The sequence below is a fragment of the Ranitomeya imitator genome, chromosome 3 (assembly GCF_032444005.1).
Source record: "Ranitomeya imitator isolate aRanImi1 chromosome 3, aRanImi1.pri, whole genome shotgun sequence".
NCBI classification, from domain to species: Eukaryota; Metazoa; Chordata; class Amphibia; order Anura; family Dendrobatidae; genus Ranitomeya; species Ranitomeya imitator.
The window spans coordinates 173,798,711-173,817,607 of record NC_091284.1 but is presented as its reverse complement, the minus strand read 5'-3'; the positions used below and the strand labels follow the sequence as shown (position 1 = coordinate 173,817,607).

At 42.4% G+C, this 18,897-nt stretch overlaps 1 protein-coding gene across 3 annotated transcripts in view; it reads left to right on the top strand.

Moving 5' to 3' along the window:
* The window catches only part of LOC138673050 (uncharacterized), a 996,796-nt gene that overhangs the window by 147,070 nt on the left and 830,829 nt on the right, over positions 1-18,897 (top strand). The window lies entirely within an intron of this gene.

Below are 18,897 nucleotides of genomic sequence, written 5' to 3'. Positions count from 1 at the left end.
GTAACCATGCAGCCGCATATGGCTTTTTTTTTTTTTTTTTTTTTTCCGTATATCATTATTTATAAACTGGTAACCATGCAGCCGCATATGGCTTTTTTTTTTTTTTTTTTTTTTTTTTTTTTTCCGTATATCATTATTTATAAACTGGTAACCATGCAGCCGCATATGGCTTTTTTTTTTTTTTTTTCCGTATATCATTATTTATAAACTGGTAACCATGCAGCCGCATATGACTAGTGCTGGTTTTGTGCGGCTATGATAATTTCTCATTCATGAGTATGGGGGCTCACGGGCATTATTTATGCCCCCTTGGAATGCCCCAACTGGATCTATAGCTTTTTGGGGCATACAGTGTACATGGTTTATTAGGCAGTTTGATCCGTTCCGGGTTTTCCCATATCCCAGTATATCAGGTACTAGGGGGAGGGGCTTTGCGTATATAGAGAGGCTTCACAGAGGTGGGTTGTACTCTACCAGAGACTGTGGACACAGACGGTCATCTCCAGCGTGGGTTACCTAGCCACTGCAGGCCCCACAATTTAGACGGACTTACATCTCTGTGCCCGTTGGCACTTTTTTCCATATGACTCCCCTGATGATTCTCCATGACCGGAGTTGAAACGCGTAGGGAGGAAGATTCTACGTTTCAAGAGGTTTTGGGACTCTGCCTTTACACATATTGGGTGGGCTGGTCCCTTAGAGCAAGGTCCATTTGGGGCCTGTCCTTGTCAGGACAGGAGTTACAGAGGGGTTACAGGGTAGACATACTACTTCAGCCCTGCCCCTCCTCATCTAATTGGATCTCTACTGTGTCGTACGGAAGTATACAGTGTCCGGCAGCTTGGGTGAGATCCAACCATTCTTTTTTATTGAGCACTGGTTCACCTGAGCACTTTGTATGTTTTTTTCGTTTGTGTCCTGTTGGATGTGCAGTTTTTAGCATTTAATATTAAAAGTTATGTTTTATTAGTGGATATCCTCCACAGCTGATTCTGTCTTGAGCCAGGGGGTATATATATGGTGTGTTTTTTGCACACTATTGCTTTTTCTGCTATTGATTGTGCTTGCTATGGCTGGGTTTCTGGCAGCAGGCCCTGACACAGACCTATGGCTGACTGAGGCCAAAGACATTTTTTCAGAGAAAGCTTTTTCTCAAAAGAAATATACACCTACTTATGCTTCTGTCTTTAAGGACCTGAACAGAGTATATAGGGAACAAATAGTTTCTTGGTGGGAACTACAAAGCCTTGAGAACTATATAAAAAATGGTATAGTCCCAAGAGGACTACGTATTTCCCTTACCCCAGCAGCACGGTGCAGAAACCCCCAGTTGATGAGTCTTTGGGAGAAAGAAGCTACCTGCAGTTCCCTGAGATTTATGCAGATTTTAGTCAATGAAGAAAAAATCAATTTGGAGAGACTGAATATTAAACTTAAAGAACAGATAGAGATTACCAAAAAATTTGAGTCTGAGAAAGACTTCATTGTGAAGGAGACTGAGTTACAAAACTCCATTGAGAAATTTCAATATAATCTCAAAGAAAGAAAGCATAAACAATATCTCAGGGACCTGCAGGACTTCAAAGACAACAAAATATATCAAGTTGTGGTGGATAGATCTGAAAGAGGAGATAGAGAGACAGATCTGTCTTCTACTGAGACAGACCTGTCAGATACAGAGAGTAGAAGGCCCACTCCTAAAAACCGACAGAGGGGGAGGGGTAGCAACTACCGTAGAGGAGATAGATTTCAGACCAATATACCTAGGACTGGTTTTTTAGATCGACCATACCAGTTCCGCAGTCACAGGTTTTGAATCTATCAGACAGACAGCTTACGGAGGTTGAAATGTCGGTCCTTTCAAAAGGATTATCGTTTATACCCAGTTCTGATTTTGTTCCGTTTGATATGATTAAGGATTTGAATCTGTTCATAAGGAAACTCAAGTGGCATAAATTTTTTAAACAAAAGGACAAAAAAACCTGTCATGAACTGGGCATCTCTCTTGATATGCTACCTAATATACAACTTCTGTCAGGTCTGGATACCACACCAGCCACAATTGGAGGAACTGGTCCCTTCACCCAACTCAAAAATCCTAGTAATAAGTTGGCCCCAGTAGGTGGAGATCTCTCCGCAATTGATGTCTTCTTGAATTTGAGTACCCAAGACATCAAGAATTTAGCGCACTGCCAGTCTCGTCACAATCTCAGTAGAGTACAGATGGAGGCTCTCCGGGGTTTAGAAAATGACAAATCCCTTATTTTCAAGCCATCTGACAAAGGTGGCAATATTGTGGTTATGGGGATCGACGGGTATAGGAATATGTGTTTGTCGTTACTTAATGACCGGTCCACTTATGCCCATGTAACAACGAATCCAACTACTAAATGTGTGTCAGAACTTAGGGCCATTTTACTTAAAGCCAAGGCTGAGAAACTGATTGATGAGGATGAGTTCTCCTTCCTGTTGCCCCTCCACCCGGTTATGCCCACATTCTATGCCCTCCCAAAGGTCCACAAGGGCCTGGATCCGCTAAAGGGTAGACCCATTGTCTCTGGGATAGGAGGTGTTGGACAAAATGTGGGTATTTACATCGATAATGTCCTAAGACCATTTGTTACCGCACTTCCATCCTATGTTAGGGACACCATGGATCTGCTTCGCAGACTAGAGGGTATTTCCCTAGAACCTGGCACCCTCCTGGCCAGCATTGACGTTGAGTCTCTGTACTCCTCAATCCCACATCAGTGTGGAGTTCAGGGGGTGCAATACTTTTTGAACACAAGGGGGTGTCAGTTCAGGGCCCACAATGAACTTATCATATCTCTTCTTGAATTTGTACTGCATAACAATTTTTTTTGCTTTGATGGCAGGATCCTCCACCAGCTCAGGGGCACTGCCATGGGCAGCCCATGTGCGCCCACTTACGCAAACTTGTTCCTGGGCTGGTGGGAGGACAGTATTGCCTTCTCAGAGACTTATGAGAATTATCTGGCCCTTGTGGACCTTTGGGTCAGATATATAGATGATATTTTCATATTGTGGAGGGGCACCAGGGAGGGTTTTGCTGAGTTTGTGGCATCCCTTAACGATAATGAGATTGGCCTCAGCTTTACTTTTGAAATACAGGAAGAGAGACTACCATTTCTGGATGTCCTCATCTCTAAATCTAGGGATGGGGAGTGTCTTGAAACTACTGTGTACAGGAAGCCGACCGCAACCAATTCCCTTTTAAGGTGGGACAGCCATCATCCCTTCTCTCTAAAAAAGGGTATCCCTAAAGGCCAATACCTTAGGTTGCGTCGCAACTGTTCCAATCAAAGGGATTTTAAAATAAAGGCGGATGATCTTCGGCAGAGGTTCCGGACCAGGGGCTACCCGGATTGGATTCTTAGGGAAGCATTTCGCCATGCGAATGCATGTGAGAGGGGGACCTTGCTTATACCCCGAAATAGAGAAGAAGAGACCCCTAAGGAGACTAGGGTGATTTGCACCTTTGACAATGGGGCAGGACCCGTGAGGGACATCTTGAAAAAACATTGGGGAATTTTGGGGATGGACGAGGACGTGAAAGATATCATTGGCAAGGAACCAAGGATCACCTATCGGAGAGGTAGGAGTTTAGGTGATAGACTCATGCATAGCCATTTCACTACGCCTAGAAAGGAGACATGGCTTCCTCAAAGACCAGCAGGATGTTTTAAATGTGGAGCCTGTGTGGCGTGTGATTTTGTCCTTACTGGGAAGGTATTCCATAATGAGCATACACAGCAGTCCTATACCATCAGGGACTTTATCAATTGTAGAACAACAGGGATTGTATACAGGGTGAGTTGTATCTGTGGAATCACCTACATTGGAAAAACGATCAGAGAATTCAGACGACGAGTGGGGGAACACTTGGGGGATATACGAAACAGAAGGGATACCCCGATAGCAAAACATGTGCATGATATACATGGGGGTGACCCCAAGGTCTTGCGTTTTATGGGGATTGATAAGGTGCATCCTCCGTCCAGGGGGGGTGACCTGGATAAAATGCTTCTTCAGAGAGAAGCGAGATGGATCTTTCTTCTGGATACATGCCAACCCCATGGTTTGAACGAACAACTTAATTATAGCTGTTTCCTTTAGGCTTTATTTACCTTATTAGTGGTGTTCTCCTTGCCTAGTCTTTCTCTCCATTACTCTCTGTCCGTTCCCTCCCTCTCTCCCCTTCCCCTTTCCCATCTTATTATTTTATGTAATTTGTTATTTGTCTGTTTGACGGGTCTTCTCCAGTTACCATGCCAAAGAAAGCAAGATATATTATGATCCATCGGGATCTGTTTGGAAACTAGCCACTGCTACTTTCTATATAGCCATCTAGGTTATAATGGGTGTCACTATGACTTCAATTACTGACACCTCTATGTCTAGTATGAGCTTCTGTTTTTTGCTTCTGTGCATCCATTTTTATCCACGTTTCACGCTAATTGTTTTATGGAATTTTGTTTAATTGATCTTCGCCCATCTATGTTAGCCTCTAACCCCCTCCCCCTTGTTTGGGTTTATAATCCATTTCTGCCAGTTTGCTTGTGATTATGCATGGATGTGGGTACCGCATAGAATCTTATTTGTTGATATCATGAGTTGATTCGGTTATTGTGACGCTTCCCCCCCTCCCTTCTGTGCAACTTACAAGGGCCGGTGCTTCACTGTGGTCGTGGACAGAGACGGCTTGCGTTTCACCCTTGAAACGCATTCACCATGGCAACATGTGGGCGCCGTACAGGATGTGACGCGTACAAGATGGCGCCGCAACTTCTGGTACCTGCACTTACCACGCCGAGTGAGTCGGCTTGCGTTCCACTGCTGGAGCGCACCCAGCGTTACATGTTGTGGGCGCCGTACAGGATGTGACGCGTACAAGATGGCGCCGCAACTTCCGGTTCCTGCACTTACCACGCCGAGTGAGTCGGCTTGCGTTCCACTGTTGGAGCGCACCCAGCGTTACATGCTGTTGGGCGCTTGATAGGATGTGATGCGCACAGGATGGCGCCACAACTTCCGGTGCATGCGCTCACTATGTGATATTATGTATAATCCAGTAACCATGTGGACATGGTGAGTGCTTGTGCCATATGGCCGCTTATGATAGTGGAGGTTTACTGACATCAATTATGCCCCCGACTATGTACGCCTGGCTAAACACATCAGCGCACATGAGATGGCGCCGTAACTCCGGTGCCCCCTTTTTTTTTTTTTTTTCGTATATCATTATTTATAAACTGGTAACCATGCAGCCGCATATGGCTTTTTTTTTTTTTTTTTTTCCGTATATCATTATTTATAAACTGGTAACCATGCAGCCGCATATGGCTTTTTTTTTTTTTTTTTTTTTTTGTATATCATTATTTATAAACTGGTAACCATGCAGCCGCATATGGCTTTTTTTTTTTTTTCCGTATATCATTATTTATAAACTGGTAACCATGCAGCCGCATATGACTAGTGCTGGTTTTGTGCGGCTATGATAATTTCTCATTCATGAGTATGGGGGCTCACGGGCATTATTTATGCCCCCTTGGAATGCCCCAACTGGATCTATAGCTTTTTGGGGCATACAGTGCACATGGTTTATTAGGCAGTTTGATCCGTTCCGGGTTTTCCCATATCCCAGTATATCAGGTACTAGGGGGAGGGGCTTTGGGTATATAGAGAGGCTTCACAGAGGTGGGTTGTACTCTACCAGAGACTGTGGACACAGACGGTCATCTCCAGCGTGGGTTACCTAGCCACTGCAGGCCCCACAATTTAGACGGACTTACATCTCTGTGCCCGTTGGCACTTTTTTCCATATGACTCCCCTGATGATTCTCCATGACCGGAGTTGAAACGCGTAGGGAGGAAGATTCTACGTTTCAAGAGGTTTTGGGACTCTGCCTTTACACATATTGGGTGGGCTGGTCCCTTAGAGCAAGGTCCATTTGGGGCCTGTCCTTGTCAGGACAGGAGTTACAGAGGGGTTACAGGGTAGACATACTACTTCAGCCCTGCCCCTCCTCATCTAATTGGATCTCTACTGTGTCGTACGGAAGTATACAGTGTCCGGCAGCTTGGGTGAGATCCAACCATTCTTTTTTATTGAGCACTGGTTCACCTAAATTTACCACTAACATGAAGCCCAATATGTCACGAAAAAACAATCTCAGAACCGCTAGGATCCGTTGAAGCGTTCCTGAGTTATTACCTCATAAAGGGACACTGGTCAGAATTACAAAAAACGGCCAGGTCATTAAGGTCAAAATAGGCTGGGTCATGAAGGGGTTAAGTAAATTAAGATTGACAAGCTTAAGAAATAAGAATTGATGTTTTTGGCATTAAAATGGGCACTGTAGGTGTTTTCCTGTCCTCCTCTCACTGCCGACTTGGATTCCCCATTGACTTGCATTGGGTTTCGTGTTTCGGTCGGCCCCCAACTTTTCGAAATAATCAGCCGATTTCACCCGACCCGACTTTTGACAAAGTCGGGTTTTGCGAAACCCGACTCGATCCTAAAAAAGTAAAAGACGCTCAACTCTAGTCATTAGAAACAGAGTGATCTATTTAAAGTGTTTATTTCTGTTAGGTTATGTGCACACATAGGAAAAGAGGTGCAGAATTTTCTGCACACAATCCACATCTCCTGGCAGAATCCGCATCCGCGGATTTTGTGCGGTTTTTATACGGATTTTGTGCGTTTTTATGCGGAATTGCTGCAGATTTTGTGGGGATTTTCTGCGGATTTTGCCACTGCAGATTTTTAACATGGAGGGGTGCAGAAACGTTGCAGATCCGCACAAAAGAAGTGACATACACTTTGAAATCCACAGCAATTCCGCACTGATTTTTCCACACTGTCTGCACATCTTTTTTTTTCCCATTAACTAACATTATACTGTACATCACAGTGTGGATCTGCAGCGTTTCTGCGTGGTAAAATCCGCTGCGGATCCGCAACAAATCCGCAACGTGTGCACATACCCTATGGCTGTGTGCACGCGATGCAGATTTGCCGCGGACCCGCAGCGGATTTTTCCACGCAGAAACGCTGCAGATCCGCACTGTGATGTACAGTACAATGTTAGTTAATGGGGAAAAAAATGTGCAGACGGTGTGGAAAAATCAGTGCGGAATTGCTGCGGATTTAAAAGAAGTGCATGTCACTTCTTTTGTGCGGATCTGCAGCATTTCTGCACCCCTCCATGATAGAAATCTGCAGAAAATCCGCACAAAATCCGCATCAATTCCGCGGCAAATCCGCACAAAATCCGCATAAAAACCGCGGCTGCGGATTCTGCCAGCAAATGCAGATTTTGTGCAGAAAATTCTGCACCACTTTTCCTAAGTGTGCACATGGCCTATTTATGTTGATGATTATGGCTTACAGCCAATGAAAACCCAAAAGTCATTATCTCAGGAAATTAGAATACTTTATAACACCAGCTTGAAAAATTTTAAAATCCGAAATGTTGGTCAACTGAAATGTATGTTCAGTAAATTGACTCAACTTGGTCGGGGCTCCTTTTGCATCGATTACTGCATCAGTGCAGCGTGGCATGGAGGCGATCAGTCTGTGGCATTGCTGAGATGTTATGGAAGCCTAGGTTGGTTTGATAGCAGCTTTCCTCTCCTCTACATTGTTGGGTCTGGTGTCTCTTATCTACCTCTTAACAATCCCCACAGATTCTCTATGGGGTTAAGGTCAGGCGAGTTTGCTGGCCAATCAAGCACAATGATACTGTGTGGACAGCTGCCAAGTCTTTCTTGCTGGAGAATGAAATTTCCATTTCCAAAAAGCTTATCGGCACAGGGAAGCATGAAGTGCTCTGAAATTTTCTGGTAGACGGCTGTGCTGACTTTGGGCTTGATAAAACACAGTGGACCTACACCAGCAAATGACATGACTCCCCAAACCATCACTGATTGTGGAAACTTCACACTAGACATCAAGCAGCTTGGATCGTGTGCCTCTCCACTCTTCCTCCAGACTCACAGACCTTGATTTTCAAATGAAATGCAAAGTTTACTTTCATCTGAAAACACCTTGGACCACTGAGCAACAGTCCAGTTCTTTTTCTCCTTGGCCCAGGAAAGACGCTTCTGGCGCTGTCTATTGGTCATGAGTGGCTTGACGCAAGGAATGCAACACTTGTAGCCCACGTCCTCGATACATCTGTGTGTGGTGGCTCTTGAAGCATTGACTACAGCAGCAATCCATTCCTTGTGAATCTCCCCCAAATTTTCAAATTGTTGAATAACCTTTTCTTAACAATCCTTCCAGGGCTGCGGTTATCCCGTTTGCTTGTGCACCTTTTTCTGCCACACTTTTTCCTTCTACTCACCTTTCCATTAATATGCTTGGATACAGCACTCTGTGAACAGCCAGCTTCTTTAGCAATGACTTTTTATGGCTTACCCACCTTGTGGAGTGTCAATGACTGCCTTCTGGACATCTGTCAAGTCAGCAGTCCAGTGGCGTAACTTGAAACTCATGGGCCCTGATGCGAAAGCTCCAACAGGGCCCCCAAATATTGTAAATCTTAAATAGCAATAGTCTTTTTCTACTGGCCAAAGGGACTTTTAGGGCCCACTAGGCTTCAGGGCCCTGGTGTGATTGCAACCCCTGCACCTGTTGTAGTTACACCCCTGCAGCAGTCTTCCCCATGATTGTGGAGCCTAAAGGAACAGACTAAAAGACCTTTTTAAACACCTAGGAAGCCTTTGCAGGTGTTTTTGTTAATCTTCTTTACTGAGATAATGACTTTTGGGTTTTCATTGTTTGTAAGCCATAATCATCAACATTAACAGAAATAAATACTTGAAATAGATCACTCTGTAATGACTCTATATAATATATGAGTTTCACTTTTTGTATTGAAGTGAGGTAAATTAACTTTTTGATGATATTCTAATTTCGTGAGAAGCTCCTGTATTAGAAGTTTCTTGTTTTAGCACTTGTGTGTTTTTAAAAAAAAATTGTGTAGAAACTATTTACACCTAAGGCTACTTTCACACTAGCGTTTTCTGCAATCCGTCACGATGCGTCGTTTTGCAGAAAAAACGCATCCTGCAAAAGTGCTTACAGGATGCGTTTTTTCCCCATAGACTTGTATTGACGACGCATTTGCGACGGATTGCCACACGTCGCATCCGTCGAGCGACGGATGCGTCGTGCTTCTGCGGACCGTCGGGAGCAAAAAACGCTACATGTAACGTTTTTTGCTCCTGACGGACCGCTTTTTCCGACCGCGCATGCGCGGCCGGAACTCCGCCCCCACCTCCCCGCACCTTACAATGGGGCAGCGGATGCGCCGGAGAAATGCATCCGCTGCCTCCATTGTGCAATGCGTTAAACGCTAGCGTCGGAATCTCTCCCCGACGCATTGCGACGGGGAGATTCCGACGCTAGTGTGAAAGTAGCCTAAGCCTCTATCTTGCTTTTCTTAGAGCTTGGAAACGTGTAGTCCACTTCTGTTGAACAATAAAAGTAACAATTGGTCTGATTAAATTCCCATCTTAAAAATAACAGGTTCTGTTCTCTAAGTCTTTTCAGTTACCCTGGAGTCAGTGCTATAGTTAAAGACATGATTCAGGGTCACTGCTTAAAGTTGCCACACGTGGAACCTACTGTAAGAAATTCTCAGAATGACTTTAGACTAAGCAATAAATTAAGCTATAGTCAGCACAGTTAATAGCACCACCACCAGGGTGAGGTTGGGAAGATGGAGTACTTTGGCAATGGTCCATCTCCAACATCAGTAACTACTAGTGAATGTAAAGTACCACAGACTGCTCTCTACACGTACTCTCATATACTATGTATTCTCTTTATTTCTTTCTTCTCCTGTGAAGTTGCGGTGGTATAAAGTGGACACAGAGAGCATAATAAAATAAATCCATTCAGCACTTGGAATGCTGGTTGTGGTTTGGTCGCTTTATTATTTATAATTTATGAGAATTTGTATGTTTGTTGGGGAATATGTTACTCTTGGGGTTTTCTGAGACAACAACAAATGAAAATAGGGGAAAGAGCTCCTGCAATGAGCAGAAACATTGTAGAAACACTTGTAGACTTCTGAGCTCAAGCGGTTTTCTTTTCCTATGTCTGATAAGTTTGGACTGGCACAGTAATCAGGGCTAATAATCAGTTTCAGCGAATGCCATTATCCTGCAGTTTTCCTCTCCGCAGCTATGCTGTGGTGGTTAATGAGCTTGGCAGACGTAGGGAGATCCATCAACAGATTTTTTTTTTCATGTGATTTGCATGGTTTAGTAGCAGAAAATAATCTCTCTAAATGGTGCTGCACTTTACATCTTTAAATGTACAGCGGTTCAGCAGCCTAAAATGGAACATAATTAAGCTGCCTAGTTCAGGCACCGTATTCCAAAGTTTTTTTTTTTTTTTTTCTCCCTCTCCTCCGTCAGATCATCTGTTTGCTTAAACATATTATGAGATTGGTGTTTTGCATAAGGCTGCACAGCAATTTATGTTTTTTGCATAATGAACAAGAACAGGATTCCCATGGAGAATCTCATGCCGGAGAATCATATTCCTAGAAGATGAGTGACTGTACTGACTGTGAAATATGAATGCAGACTGACATTCTTGAATAATTAAAACCCAAGCAGAAAGTTTTCTTAAAGGGAACCTTGGCCTTTACAAGCCTAATATTTTTTACGTCTTCAATGCAGGAGCAAGCGTCATAGGGTTGAAGACAATTCCTTTGCGAAATAATTAAGTGTAGCTTGCAGCACAGAATTTGGCCGGTCCAGGTTGTCTGCAAAAATAGCTAATAGAGTGATTATACTGCAGAATCCATCTCTATAATCATTTGCTTCTGAATCTGGACATACACGTTAAGGGTATGTGCACACATTACGGATTTGATGCATTTCCACAGCGTTTTTGGATGCGCGGAATTGCCTCAAATCATCAGTGCATTGTGCACACAATGTTAATCAATGGGAAATACAAAACCGCTGTGCAAATGCTGCAGAAAAAAAACACGTAGAATCACGTTTTATTTTGCGCATCATGTCAATTTTTTTTGCAGATCTGCAGCGTTTCTGCACCCATTGACTTCCATTGATTCAGTCAAATCCGCAGCAAAACCACAGGTTTAAAAAGATCCTCGGTTTTGCTGTGGAGTTGCGTGTGAGAAACGCTGCAGATCGAGAGGGGGAAGAGTGTGTGGGCGGAGACTGTGTGTGCGAAGAAGATGTGGGTGTTTGTGTGTGTCTGTGTGTGTCTGCAGTGGTCTGCGGAGCTGTGCGAGCGTCTGCGGATCTGTGTGTCTGTGTGCGGGGATCTGCGGGGCTGTGTGGGTGTGCGTGGGTCTGTGCGGGGCTCTGTGTGTGCGGCTCTGTATGTAGGCAGGCATCATCCGGCTATGCCTGCTACAGTGACAGCTAGCAGTATGATGGGACAGTATAGTCCCATCATCCAGCTACTGTGTTCAAGTGTAAAAAAGCAAACCCATACACACATATAGTACAGACAGTACATACAACATACAGTATATACTTATCAATCACCTAGTCCCTGAATCCCTCGATCACCTGTAAGAAATCTAAAAATAATAAACCAACAACATACTCCCTGATCCGCAGTAATCCATATAATAACAAGTGACCCACGATGATCTCCCTTGTAGAGCTGTCACATCAGCAGATGCGACCGCTATCCAGGGGCATCGGCGATACAATGACGGAAGGTATCCTTCCGCACTGTATCCCTCCGCTGATGTCAGTACAGTAAAGTTCAAACTGTCACTTGCAGCCCAGCTGCGTGGGAAAATTCTCACGCAGCAGTGCCGTAAAGTGAGCGCAATGAAATAATTGAACCCTCAGTGATAACACTGCAGGAGCCATTGTCTCCTGTCAGTGTGTCACTGGAGGCCCTATAGAGCGGTGACATCACCTGATGTCACTGTTCTATAGGGGAGATTATCGTGGGACACAAGTTATTAATTGGACTGCGTCGGACATGGAGTATACGGTTGGTTTATTATTTTTTATTTTTTGCAGGCAATCGATGACTTCGGGGAATTAGGCGTGGTTGTAAGTATGGTGAAATTAAGAATATTAAAATACTTTTTTCTGGCTGTGTCTTTTTTAACTCTTTCACTACTAAAGGATTAGTAATGGATAGGTGTCTTATTGACTCCTCTCCATTACTAACCGGGCTTGATGTCACCTTATAATACAAAGGTGACATTAACCCCTTATTACACCGTATGCCACCGCTACAGGGCAGTGTGAAGAGAGAGGCTAAGTGCCCGAATTGGCGCATCTTACAGATGCATCATTTCTGGGGTGGCTGGGAGCTGGTATTTGTAGCCAGGGGGGAAACCAATAACCATGGTCCATCTCTAGGCTATGAATATCAGCCTGCAGCTATCTGCATAGCCTTTCTGGCTATTGATTATAGGGGGACCCCAAGTCATTTTTTGGGGGGGAGGGTTCCCCTATCTTAATAGCCAGTAAAGGCTAAATATACAACTGTGGGCTGATATTCATAGCCTGGGAAGATCCATGGGTATTTACCCTTTCCCAGGCTACAAACTTCGGCCCCCAGTTGCTGGCTTTCCCACTCTGGACTTGAAAATTGCACGGGAGCCCACGCAATTTTTTTTCTTCAATTTTTTTGTAATTAAACAGATATTGCATTTAAGGCCGGGGTCACACTTGCGAGAAACTCGTACCTCAATACCCGACACTGCCGCCGGCACTGGGGAGCGGAGTGTGCGGCTGCATGTATTTCTATGTAGCTGAACGCTCCGGTCCCGAGTGCCGGCGGCAGTGCTGGGTATTGAGGTGCGAGTTTCTCGCTAGTGTGACCCCGGCCAATGCAGATTTTGTGTGTGTGTGTCTTTATTTAACTCTTTATGTACCATTTTATGTTTATTACTAAACATAGGGTTTGGTATTATCTATATATCTATCTATCTATCTATCTAGCAGTGTGTGTAAACATTATTCTTCAATTGAGTATGTAAATGAAGAGGTTGGACGAAAAATTACATCACAATTCTTTTTTTTTTTTTGTTCAATAATAGATCTTTATTTAGCTTTCACAAAAGCATACAAATCCGGATGAAAAACGCATAAAAAAACGCATCAAATCCATACATAAGTCATAAAAAACGCACCAAAAACACGCGGATTTTAAGCTGCGTTTTCTGGCAAAGTGATGCAGATTCTGTGCGGAGAAATCCACAGGCAAATCCGCAACGTGTGCACATAGCCTAAAGTATGATCTCCACAAAACCTCTATAGGTGACCTTTGGTATCTGGTGCTGTGAGGTTAGCCCTGATCCCTTACATCCTGTTTGTTGTGAGGTATTGGCCTCCATCAATCTAACTTGTTTATCCAGCATATGGACAGATACTAAATGAGACTGAGATCTAGGGAATTACTTTGCCATGCCCCACAAATCTTTCCTGAACAATCTTTCCACTGTGGCACTGTAGCAACTACCAACATACTGTACGAGGGACCACTCATAATATCTGCCATTTCGTATATGCTCTCAGCCAATTATTTAGCCTTAACAATTTGTCATTTATGAAAAACTCAGAACCATATCTTTTCCTATTTTACTTGATTCCAATATGGCAAGATCTGACTAGTCATTGCCTTTAGACACTACTAGTGTAGTTTTTTCACCTACAACTAATTGTCTTATTCGTTGGATTATTAAAGCCATAACTTGTTCTCTCATCTCAGAAAGTGATGATATTCAAGTAAATAAGGCCGCACACTGCAGCGCTAAAACATGCAAACATGAAACACGAAAATTGAACTGCATTACTGCACTAGAAATATGAAAAATGAGAGCGTTTAGCGCATAAAAATGGCCAATTTTATGTGTACCTGGTAGCCACTTTACGGCATCTCTCTTATACCAGGTCCTACACTTGCCTTTCCTCGCTGAGAATAAACGTCTCCATCTGAATAGGTACATGTGAAACCTCTTCTTAGACTAAAATTCTCTCTCTCTGTGGAGGGGTATTGGACCTGCTGTAATTAAAACACCTCTCTCCACAGAGAGAGAGAATTTTAGTCTAAGAAGAGGTTTCACATGTACCTATTCAGATGGAGACGTTTATTCTCAGCGAGGAAAGGCAAGTGTAGGACCTGATATAAGAGAGATGCCATAAAAAGTGGCTACCAGGTACACATAAAATTGGCCATTTTTATGCACTAAACGCTCTAATTTTTCATATTTCTAGTGCAGTAATGCAGTTCAATTTTCGTGTTTCATGTTTGCATGTTTTAGCGCTGCAGTGTGCTGCCTTATTTACTTGACTATATACGAGTTGGCGACTCAAGGTTCAGCACCTGTTCACACTTAGTCTATGTTTGAATGTGACGGTCAGTTTTTTGAAATGTATTCTTTTGAGAAAGTGATGATATGTCCGAAGTTTCATTGAGGTTGGTGTTGTGAATTCTGCTTTTGGGTTCCCTCCAGTGGTTGTAGGTGGTAATGCAGTTGTCCAGGAGTTGCAGTCATGGTTAGGTGTATCTGCTGATTGCAGTTCTGACTGGGCTATTTAGGTGTGCAGGATTCATTAGTCCTTGCCAGTTGTCCATGGTTCAGCGAGGTTTTGGATCTGTGTCTGGTTCCTCCTGCCTTGCTGCCAATTCAGCAAAGATAAGTGTTTTGTTTCTTTTTCCTGTGGCACACAAGCTGTGTGCTTATTATTTTGTGCTATTCATTAGTTTTCTCTTGTCCAGCTTAGATTGTGTCAGTGTTTTCTCAGTCTTGTTGGATTCTCAGGAGTTGCAGATATACGCTCCACATCTTTAGTTAGATGGTGGAATTTTTTGTAACATCTGCTGTGGTTATTTTTTGGAAGGGTTTTAATACTGACCGCTTAGTATTCTGTCCTATCCTTTCCTATTTAGCTAGAAGTGGCCTCTTTTGCTAAATCCTGTTTCCTGCCTGCGTGTGTCTTTCCTCTACTACTCACAGTCAATATTTGTGGGGGGCTGCCTATCCTTTGGGGTTCTGCTCTGAGGCAAGGTAGAATTCCTACTTCCATCTATAGGGGTATTTAGTCCTCCGGCTGTGTCGAGGTGTCTAGGATTTGTTAGGCACACCCCACGGCTACTTCTAGTTGCGGTGTTAAGTTCAGGATTTGCGGTCAGTATAGTTTCCACCTACTCCTGAGAAAGTTCCATGCGGCTCCAAGGCCACCAGATCATAACAGGTTGGACCAACTGTTAACAAAATAAAGACATATCTTGGCAAGCTTTTTTGTCCTATATTCTAATAAATACACAATGCCAGAGACACTTATCTATTTTCTGTACATAAATATAACATAGCTACTCACCCTATAGGATATATAGTAAATGGTGACACGTAGAAAAATAACTGTTGACCCAGAGGCCGACATACCATTGGTGCAATGTGTGCAATCGCACAGAGTCTCGAGGTAAAGGGACCCATTTCTACTTCCAAAGCAGGTGGAATTTAGCATTGCGATGAGATATTGAATGGCAAATGGCCCATATATTGTTCTTGCACAGGGAACATCTTCTGTCTGTAGAATTGGGACTTATTACATGAATGTATTTTAATAAACCCAAAGAAAAATCGTACAAAAGTTTCGTTCTGTTAGACCTTCATCTGTGTTCATAAGAACCAAAGAATTGACAAACAGTAGGATTGCGTGTTTTTCTTCAAGAGATCGGAGAATTTCAGAGACAGTGCTATGAAATCGGCATCCACTGCTGGTTGCAGGCAAGTTCTGTCTGTACCCAATAGTGGACACCTCATTCATAGCACTGTCTCTGCAAATCTCCTGTCTCTCAAAGAAAAACAAGTGTTCTATTTATTCTAAACAGGATTGGATCCTAATTGTGCACCGAAGCACAGTAGCATCGTGGTTAATATTGCACATCTTCTGTCTGTGTCCGCTCCAGTGTAGACCTAAACTATTTTTGCAATGGAAGTGACATTTCCTCATAACAGAGCAAGCTATACTGCTGACATAACAGATCCAAGCAAAATTAAGCCAGTCTCAGTACCCCACGTTGAGTACGTCATAATAATGATAGCCATGGTGCTCAAATAATATTCCAATCAGTGTCTCCATTGCATTGACAGTCACAAGGGTTTTATTTTCAGGAAAATTAAGTCATAACTGTGCCAGCCATGTTTAGCTCCATGACCGTCGTCATCACACATTATTCACTTTTCTCATGCATTTTTAAGGCTCTCCACTGCCATCAGCAGGAATCTGCATTTGAGCACCCACCACTTCCATGTGAGCTCCTCTTTGTGTACTATAGATCCCCATATGAGGGTAAACCTACCTGTTGAGAACCATGACAGATGGCTTTTGCCAGAAAAAAAAAAACTATGGGGAGCATTTGTCCAATGTTAAACAGTTGGAAACAACCTTTAGTCTATGTCACATTCGCTGTAATCCTACTGCATTTAACCCCTTAGTGACCGCCAATACGCCTTTTAACTGACCTGAGATGTAAGAGACTTATATCCCCATACAGGTGACAATCCAGTAGCTGTCAGCTGTCCACTATAGCTGACAACTTGCTGCATCAGCCATGATCAGTGTTTGCACCATCCAAATCTATTTAACCCCTTAGATGCTGCTGTCAATAGTGACTACATCATTATAAACGTTAAAAAACACAGTGAACACCTACTAAACACCATAAATCAAACCTAAATTAGGAATAAAATCATAATGTGTCTCAGGAGGTTAGGGTGCACTGTGAAGGTTACAGTGAATACACACTGAGAAAAGGGCGCACGCAGGACTCAGTCTCCCTCTGAAGGCAGCTCACCCACGGTAATTATAAACCAGCTAGTGTCCATGTAAGCTTGTCTGCAGCGATGGTTTGACCACTGAATTAGTTACAAGCGATCATATGTTACATGTAGGTACCCGCTTATATAGCAAGTCAATGAAATGCAGGATTTTTAACCCACGGTTTTCCATTGTAACATGACACATTTCTTATGTGGTGAGCTGACAACATCTTAATATATCCCGCTGTACTACAACCACCCCTTTGCACTTTTTCACTTTATATACATTGAGTGTATTATATTAAATTACCTTATATCTCTTTCTACCTCGCTGCGTCATATGCACTTTGGTCACTTTGTTTGATATACTTGTTGCTGCTATATATTTTTGTGTTCTTTTATTTATTTTTTACCACTAGTATGGTCTGATAGACCATGTATGTTAGCTTTTTTGCACTATCTTTGTTTTAGTGGATATATAGTTATTTATTTTTTCTTATTTTTTCTGGTTCTACCTTAAATTATATTTATATCTTTAGTATTTCACTGTAAAAACTTTTGGGTATATTATTTTCTACATCATATAATTTTTAGCTTTCCATATAATCAGTTTGGTTTTTGTTAGTACAGCGAGTAAAGGCAATTTTTTCCTTGGTGGGTTGTTACCTTCATTATTTTGGGACTTCTGGGTACCATACAATAGGACCTGCGTTTTTTATAGATTATTTTCATTCATATACTGTATATTTATATGTATATTTTTTATAAAAACTTTTTTAATGTATGAATTGCCAATCAATTTTAATAAAGGCATATTTTGATCATAACACTGTGGTACTCTCTGGCTAATTCTTATCCGGTAGTGGTTAGGTGGTTCGGTATCATTATAAACGGTTAACAGACTGTGGGGGCTTCCTCTTTATCCCAATTGGTGGTCTCAGATCATGATTGCATGGTCCTGATGTTTGTCATGGAAATTCATGACCAAATAGTGGCCTTAGAGTCTGTCGGCTGTAGTAACCTGTTCAGCAGTTAGTGACATTTAGGTGATAAAAATACAGATTTTCATTTTTCTCATGCCACTTTGCATTAATTCCTGAAAATCACCCGAAGGGTTAACAAACGACCTGACTGCAGTTTTCAATATGTCAGCGGGTGCTGTTTTTAAAATGGTATCACTTGTGGGGATTTCCCTATATATAGGACCCTCAAATTCACTTCAAACATGGATAGGTCCCTAAAAAAATACATTTTGTAAATTTCCTTGGAAAAAATTTAAATTGTTGCTACATTTTTAATCCTCCTAAAATGCTAACAAAATAAAATAACATTTTGCAAATGGTGCGGATGTAAAGCAGACATGTGGGAAATGTTATTTATTAATGTTTTGCTGTGGTATGACTATTGGGATTAAAGGGATAATCATTCAAAGTTTGAAAATTGCTAATTTTTTAACATTTTTTTCAAATTTCTGATATTTTTTATAAATAAACGTAAAGCATATCAACCTAAATTTACCATTATCATAAAGTATAATGTGTCACGAAAAAACAATCTCAAAATCACTGGGATTTGTTGAAGTGTTCCAGAGTTATTACCACATAAAGTGACACTGGTCAGATTTCAAAAATTTGGCTCCGTCACTAAGGGGTTAAATGAAACTCTACCTCCTTGGTTTTTCCTTGAGGACAGAGCAGATAATGGAATCCTAATTTACACAATGGCAGTACAGAGCGATATATCAACATGGTAAATGAATCTACCACAAATAGTTTGACTTTGTAAAATTTTGCAGACCTTGATTTTGTAAATCGCCAGAACTTTAGATTGCTTCTTTTTCCTGCAGTGTAATAAACTGACATGACAATCCACATGGGTCCAGTCCAAACAATTCATTTGAGGGCTGTGATAGAAGCCATTGGGCAGCACTGGTGTCACTCACCCTACCTCTCTCCGCCCCTATGACATCTTGTTTCATAGTTAGAAGCTGCATCGGTGAAGATAAGAGCAGAGTGTAGTTGCCTCGGTTAATTCTACCACACCTTCTATCATCACCATTGATTCAGAGGGTGACCATGGAAGA